This window comes from Haemaphysalis longicornis, unplaced genomic scaffold (assembly GCF_048455015.1).
Source record: "Haemaphysalis longicornis isolate Haplotype H1 unplaced genomic scaffold, Haemaphysalis longicornis Haplotype H1 scaffold_16, whole genome shotgun sequence".
NCBI lineage: Eukaryota > Metazoa > Arthropoda > Arachnida > Ixodida > Ixodidae > Haemaphysalis > Haemaphysalis longicornis.
In genome coordinates, this window is record NW_027526266.1 from 1,093,040 (window position 1) to 1,101,359 (window position 8,320).

The 8,320-nt window shown below is 50.6% G+C and overlaps 1 long non-coding RNA gene across 1 annotated transcript in view; it reads right to left on the minus strand.

Annotated features, from left to right (window-relative positions):
- Positions 1 to 6,810, minus strand: part of LOC144166078 (uncharacterized) — a 46,740-nt gene extending 39,930 nt beyond the window's left edge. The window contains exon 1 of the long non-coding RNA XR_013321554.1: positions 6,453 to 6,810. This is a non-coding gene — a long non-coding RNA (uncharacterized LOC144166078). The remainder of the gene's footprint in view (positions 1 to 6,452) is intronic.
- Between the last annotated feature and the right edge of the window lie 1,510 nt (positions 6,811 to 8,320).

Below are 8,320 nucleotides of genomic sequence, written 5' to 3' on the forward strand. Positions count from 1 at the left end.
CTTCGTTCTACAGTGTAAAGCGTCAGCCGTCGTGCCAAATAAGCTCGAAATCGACGTTAACCGCAACCTCCCGCCGACAGAGCAACGCCAGCTTTCTGAGCTCTTAAACAGTTTCCGGGACTGCTTTTCGTCGACGTCGGGCGTCCGCCAAACCCAGTTGGTTAAACACCGAATAATTACTGCCGCAAATGAAAGACCGGTTCGGCAGAACCCCTACCGAGTGTCCGCGAAAGAACGCGATGCGATAAGGCAGCAGGTGGACCAGATGCTAGACGACGACGTCATTCAGCCATCGACAAGCCCCTGGGCGTCACCCGTCGTCATGGTCAAAAAGAAGGATGGTAGCTTGAGATTCTGTGTCGATTATCGCAAACTGAACCAAGTCACCAAAAAAGACGTATATCCTCTGCCGAGAATAGACGACTCACTCGATCGATTACGACATGCCCGCTACTTTTCGTCAATGGACTTAAAGAGCGGATACTGGCAAATCGAAGTCGATGAGCGTGACCGTGAAAAGACCGCATTTGTTACTCCCGACGGGCTTTATGAGTTCAAAGTTCTTCCTTTTGGTTTGTGCTCAGCACCTGCAACATTTCAAAGAATGATGGACACGGTTCTGTCTGGATTGAAGTGGCAAACGTGTTTAGTATACCTAGACGACGTCGTCGTGTTTTCCAGGACCTTTCAAGAGCACTTGGAGCGATTGACGTCCGTTCTTCAGGCTATCCGATCTGCCGCACTGACACTGAAACCAGAAAAATGCCACTTCGGTTATGAAGAACTACTATTTCTCGGTCACGTTGTCAGTCGAGCTGGCGTACGCCCGGATCCTGATAAACTTGATGCCGTGTCGAAGTTCTGCACGCCTACCGACAAAAAGAGCATTCGGCGTTTTCTGGGGCTGTGCTCTTATTACCGGAGATTCATAGCGAACTTCTCCCACATTGCGGCCCCACTCACTCGCCTCACACGTGACGACGTAGCTTTCATCTGGAGTGATGAACAGCAAGAGGCGTTTGACGAGCTCCGACGGCGCTTACAGACACCACCTGTGCTGGCTCATTTCGATGAGGATGCCGCAACTATGGTTCACACGGATGCCAGCAATGTGGGGCTCGGCGCTGTTCTCGTCCAGTGGCAAGACGGCGCCGAAAAAGTCATCGCTTACGCCAGCCGGACACTATCACGGGCCGAAAGTAACTACTCGGCCACCGAGAAAGAGTGCCTTGCTGTTGTTTGGGCCCTCCTCAAATTCCGACCATACCTTTATGGGCGTCATTTTACCATCGTCAGCGACCACCATTCCCTCTGCTGGCTCACGAATCTTAAGAATCCTACTGGCCGTCTTGCGCGATGGAGCCTAAGACTCCAGGAATTCGACATGACCATCATACATAAATCCGGCAAGCGGCATTCAGACGCAGACTGCCTTTCAAGAGCTCCTGTTGGCCTTGCCCCCGCCGATGACGACGACAGCGACGATGCCGCGCTAATCGGAGTTCTGGACGCACCCACCATTTCGGAACAGCAGCGCGCAGATCCGGAACTACGATCGCTGTTTGATTTTTTACAAGGCCACACTACCGTCGTGCCGAAGGCATTTGCCAGAGGACTGTCCTCATTCTGTCTGCGGAGCAACGTTCTCTATAAGAGAAATTTCGCGTCGAGTGGGAGTAACTACCTGCTTGTCGTACCCAACCTTCTCAGGAATGAAATCTTGCTGGCCTGTCACGACGAGCCTAGCGCCGGTCACTTCGGTTACACACGTACGCTGGCACGGATCAAGCAGAAGTACTACTGGCCGAAGCTATCGGCCACCGTACGGCAGTATGTACGAACTTGCCGGGACTGCCAGCGACGGAAAGCACCACCCGGCCGGCCAGCCGGACTTCTGCAGCCCGTTCAGGTTCCTAGAACGCCTTTTGAACAAGTTGGCATGGACTTGCTCGGCCCCTTTCCAACTTCCACAACTGGGAACAAATGGATAGTAGTCGCCACGGATTACCTAACCAGGTATGCCGAAACGAAGGCGCTACCACGGGCTACAGCGCTTGAGGTTGCGCAGTTTTTTCTAACAAGAATTGTGCTGCGGCATGGCGCACCGGCAGTGCTGATTACAGACCGTGGAACGGCCTTCACGGCGCAACTGCTGCAAGAAGTGTTGAGATTGAGCGGCACGTCCCACCGAAAGGCCAGCGCGTACCACCCCCAAACCAACGGCTTAACAGAACGTCTGAACCGAACAATAGCCGACATGCTCAGTATGTACGCCGATGCGGAACACAAGACGTGGGATGCAGTTTTGCCTTACGTAACGTTCGCGTATAATACGGCCCAACAAGAGACGACGCAAATGACGCCATTTGCACTTGTCTACGGAAGGGAACCTTCCACAATGCTTGACGCCATGCTGCTACCCGATACCCACGACGACCAAGCCGGCTCCCTTCACGAGTTTGTGCGTAGCGCCGAAGAAGCACGCGCGCTGGCACGCCAGCGAATACAACAGCACCAGCGTTGTGACGCCGCTCGCTACAATCTTCGCCACCGACATGCAACCTTCTCCCCTGGGGACCAGGTCTGGGTGTGGACTCCAGTTAGGCGCCGGGGACTCTCGGAAAAGCTTATGCGGCGTTACTTTGGCCCGTACACGGTGTTACGACAGCTCAGCGATGTTACCTACGAAGTCGCTCCAGCCAGCCCAAGCGCCGCAGGACGTTCCCGATCTCGCCCAGAAATTGTGCATGTGGTCCGCATGAAGCAGTACTTCTCGGGAAGATCACGCAATGCATCTAGCAGCGGACTACATTTTCCGCGCATAACCGTAGCATCGAGTCGATGCTTTTGAGGAGAGGGGGTAATGTCACGTGCCAGTCTGTGGGATGAGAGCATTAAGTAGGACAGACATGCTAATCCCTCGCGTGGGTACGTGCCGTGTGATGGGCACAGCAGAGGACGACGAAGGAGCGCATTAGCTAGCGGCTCCTGTGCTCGGTTCTTGGTCACCATTTTGCTAGCCACCAACCGGTGCTCTTTGTGTGTTTCCTCTGGCAAGTTAGGCACCTCGCCTAATAAATACTTTGCCCCTGCGTCTTCGCCAAGACAACCTCTCTGCGCCCCTGTTTGACAGGACGCAACAATATATATATATATATATATATATATATATATATATATATATATATATATATCTTCCAATGGTGTTTAATTCGATCAGTTGTCCAAGCGAGAGGCGAGGAAGAGCAGTCTCTTCAAAAAACGGCGAAGCCAGAGATAACCTTGCAAGACGCACAGACAGGCACTGATGATGACTGTTGCAGGTCCGCAGCACATACCCGCGCGTAGATTGGCCATGGTTCCGCACATACCGTTCCCTGCTCCAATTGTTCATTACAATCACCCCCCACCGAAGAAGGAGCCATCCTGGTGACTTACAGCGAGTCCAGGACGAGAGGGTCGTAGTATCGCTTTAAACGGCTGACATGAACAGTTTCGCGACCACGACGGCGGAGATCGGCTGACGGAGTTAACGGTTCAACCACGTAGTTTACAGGTGATGGAGAACTGATGACACGGTAAGGGCCGTGGTATTTGCAAAGCAGCTTCGTAGAAAGACCTGGCGTTGTAGAAGGTATCCATAGCCAAACTAGATCACCAGCATGAAAAGTGGGCGAGGAGTGGCTCTGGTCATGATGCTGCTTCTGACGGCCCTGGTCATTTGCCGTGAACGAACGGGCAAGCTGTCGGCATTCCTCGGCATGATGCCTCACTTCGGAAAGATGGCGGCGTTCGGAAGCGTCAGGGCTGTATGGTAGGATAGTGTCCATGGTACAAGAAGGTTTGCGGCCGTAAAGTAAAAAGAAAGGGGAAAAACGCGTTGTGCTCTGTACCGCCGTGTTGTATGCGTACGTCACAAAGGGGAGTACCACGTCCCAGTTCGAATGGTCTGAAGCGATGTCCATCGCAAGCATGTCCCCCAACGTACGGTTGAACCTTTCGGCGAGCCCGTTCGTTTGCGGATGATATGCGGTCGTTGTGCGATGCACAATGTTGTATTCGGTCAGAAGCGCTTTAACAGCCTCAGAGAGGAATACCCGCCCCCGGTCACTGAGCAGTTCCCGGGGTGCACCGTGGCGTAGAACAAGAGAACGGAGGATAAATCCCCCGTCGTCGCGCGCAGCGGCAGCGGGCAACGCGGCTGTTTCAGCGTAGCGCGTGAGGTGATCTACAGCCTGATGATCCAGCGATTGCCAGAAGGGGTGTGTGGTAAAGGGCCGTAGAGGTCGATACCGACTCGCTGGAATGGACGAACGGGGCACGGCAAGGGCTGCAGTGTGCCAGCTGGCTTCGGAGCAGGTGTCTTGCGTTGTTGACACTCGGGGCATGCGCGAACGTACTTGCGCACGAAGGCGTACATTCCCCTCCAGTAATACCTGTGGCGCAGCCTAGTATAAGTCTTCAGGACTCCTGCATGGGCGCACTGCGGATCCGCATGGTGGGCGAAACACACCTCTTTTCGTAAGCTACGTGGCACCACTAGCAACCACTTCCGACCGTCTGACATGTAGTTCCGTCGGTAGAGGAGGTTGTCTCGAATAGAGAAGTGGGCAGGTTGGCGACGGATGGACCTAGACGGACTTCGTTTTGAAGCTGGCGACAAGAAGTCAACGATTGCAGCAATCCATGGATCCTTCCTTTGTTGGGAGGCCATGTCTGTGAGGGTCAGCGATGACAATGGGGGATCTGTTGTGTGAATGCATGTAGCATCAACAGGCACAGGGGAGCGCGAGAGTGCGTCGGCATCAGAATGCTTGCGTCCAGACCGATAGATAACACGAATGTCATATTCTTGTAAGCGGAGGGCCCAACGGGCCAGTCGTCACGTGGGATCCTTTAGGGACGACAACCAACACAGGGTGGAGGTGCGGTTTCAACGTCAACCAGCACGAATCCTGGAGCTTCGAAGCCGCAGGCTCCCAATGCCCACTACCCCTGTTGACGCTGTTGATCAACAAGCACCAGCGATGCCACAGATCATCTGCGCTGGTTCCATCCGTCAGCGCGATCCCCCATTCTTCAATGGCGAGGGCGATCATGATGCTGAGGATTGGCTGTCGACATACGAGCGGGTGAGTGCTCACAACAAGTGGGATGATCCCGCCAAGGTAAGCAACGTCGAGTTCTATCTCACGCAATTGGCTCAGACGTGGTTTTTGAACAACGCACGTGACTTCAAAATATGGGGCGATTTTAAGACCCGCTTCCTTCAAGCATTTGGCAGCCCGGCCGTACGCAGACTACAAGCAGAACAACGCCTCCGCAGAAGAGCTCAGACGCAGGGGGAGAATTTCATCAGCTACAGCGAAGAAGTTGTAGATCTGTGCAGGCGCGTCGACGTGGCCATGTCTGAAGCAGATAGGGTGAAGCATATTTTAAAAGGCATCGATGATGATGCTTTCACTATGTTGCTTGCCAAGGACCCGAAGACCGTGACGGAGGTCGTTAGCCTCTGCCAAAGCTTTGATGAGCTGCGCAGGCAACGAGTGCTGGTCCGGCGATCTCTGGGGACAAATGCAGAACTCTCCGCTTTGACTTTCACTTCCGAGCACTCTTCACTTGAGACAAAGATAAAGGACTTCGTCCGCGAGGAAGTAGCACGCCAACTATCGATTGTGCCGTTCGTTCAAGAGCCACGCCAGCGGACGGAGGCACCGCCTTCATGCCTTCCTTCGTCTCTTCAGCGCACCATCCGGGAACAGGTCACCGAGGCCCTGCCAACTAAGCGCCAAGTGGTAGCAGCTCCTGCTCCCCTTACTGTTCCCCAGGTAGCTACTGTTGCTCTTCCCCTGGCTTCACCGGCTGCATTAACCGGTCCCCTGACGTATGCTGAATGTGTCACCCAGCTACCCCGCACCTCCACCACTTCCAATGGTGTTTAATTCGATCAGTTGTCCAAGCGAGAGGCGAGGAAGAGCAGTCTCTTCAAAAAACGGCGAAGCCAGAGATAACCTTGCAAGACGCACAGACAGGCACTGATGATGACTGTTGCAGGTCCGCAGCACATACCCGCGCGTAGATTGGCCATGGTTCCGCACATACCGTTCCCTGCTGCAATTGTTCATTACAATATATATATATATATATATATATATATATATATATAATGCACGTACTCTGTGCGTAAATAAAATATTACGATACTCGGTATTGCCGATCAAAAATTTTAAGGGTCCTTACGTTTTAGCTGGGCCCAGCGCAATAGAAGATAAATGCGGGCTGCTGAACTTCGTGATTTTAATGGGTGACGTAATGTGGTGCAGGGGTTCATGCATTGCGAACGAGATGAAGCGGCTAGGATCTGGATGTGTAAAGTTGTATAGTTATCAGGTGCTCATTTCACGTTTTGAGTTTTCGCATCAACAAGAATTATAGGTATAATAAGTACTCACAGCAGAGCAGAAACGATGGAGAAAAAGATAAGTAGTGCCAATTTCTTCATATTTTCTTCATTCTGAATGCAGCGGAAGATGTCACATGCACGGCCACATATAAAGCATGTCTCCCGAAGACAAATGAGTGAAAGGATAAAAGGTGCTTCACCGAAAACGATAGAAACCAATGCATCAGAGAAGACATACGTGGCTGTCATTTTGACAAGTATTGTTCACAAACGAGCAACAGACGTTACTTGAACAACCCGAGTTTTTTTTCTTTGAAGTGCATACCTAAATGTCGCTCTTAGGATAAAATTTTTTAGCAAAAATTGGTAATTTTTGTATGATGCTTAGAATTTTTGAATAAAAGTATTGTTTTCTGCTCAAAGGAAAATTCGAATTCGGCAATATTCAAGCACCGTGAGTCACATAGCCCGCACCTAATGCCTTTGCTAAAAAATTGCAACCTATTCATGAACTCCTTGAAAATTTGCGATACAAAATTTAAGCAACCAAATTGTCTGTACGATCGCAACCTTTTTGAAGCCATGAAGGAATTCCTATACACTGCATACAACATCGATAATTTACCAGGTTTTTCTGTAAGAAAACAAAGTTTGGTTGTGGTACAAGGTGTGCCATCCTTCGTGCATAAATATGGTTCTGCTAGCGTACTTGTCCCCCAATTTTATGCTTTTGTTGCGATAAAATGGCCTGTGAATTAGAGACGTACCACGTCTTTGCGTTCTACTTTTGAACAATTTCTTTGATTGATGTCCTGGCAACCTCTGCCCATACCCTCCTATTATAAGGCAAATAAGTTGCGTTCCACAGCACACTTTTTATTTATTTTGGGTAGTCCTTAAGATGCAGTTTCCCCCTTAATTAGACTTTTTTGAACTGTAGGAAAATATTTGTTAAAAGTCATTTTAGGAAAAACTGCAAAGAAACGTAAGCAAAGTAAAGCATGCTTTTGGGATTGTCTGTTTTGTATATTTAGACGCAATACTCCGCACAAAGACGGGACAGCGAAGCGGAAGAGAAAGTCCAGTTGCGATTCTGGAGTATACTGTCTGTCACCGATATACCGCCGTCAGCGCCGTGCCCTGTGCCTCCTTCTCTGTACTACGCCGGTTGCGCTGTTTCTGATGAGGTGAAACCGTAACAACGTGCCTATTTTCCCGTTATTTTCTTTGTCCTCTCGCCTTTCTCAATCTCCTGTGTTTTCGAGAAGTTTTACTTGAAACATACAAGCTTTCATGAGTTACAATGGCGAAGAAATAACTCGCAAATTTAACGCTCCTGATTGTTCAGTCAAGGTTCGTGCCCCAAGTAATTGTGGCTGTAGCGATTCTGGGAGAGTTCAGCGGGGTTGATTTTGTTGGATTGCCAAAGGCCGTAATTACGCTCATTGATGCAATTGGCACTTTTCCTGTGACTCTGCTCAGTTCCCGGCGCGGTTCACGACTTTTGTTTTCTGGTGCGAGATTCTTAGTATAGAATGTTTGGCATGTAAACGGAGGCCTTTTCTGCGATTCGCACACTGACGCCTACTTCGGCTTTGCGACTCAATGGGCTTTATACTGCTTTTGCCATAGCACTGAGCAACTTTACCGCATACATCACGTGTTTCTGTCCAAATTCAAATATAGTTGCGGGAACTACCAAGAGCCCGCTGAGTTCGCTGGCCCTCTGAAAAAAGCATGACTCAGACCACTGCACAACCGGAAAGTTTGATCGCTGAGGAGCATTTGCCGGACACACATGACGCTCTGTAGGAAATTTGCCTCGTTTCTAAAGCATTTTACAGTACTTCGTTCAGGCAACTTGGTTGCACGCATATGAAGCGTAAAAAAGCAACTTCGTTGTTCAGGGAACAATGC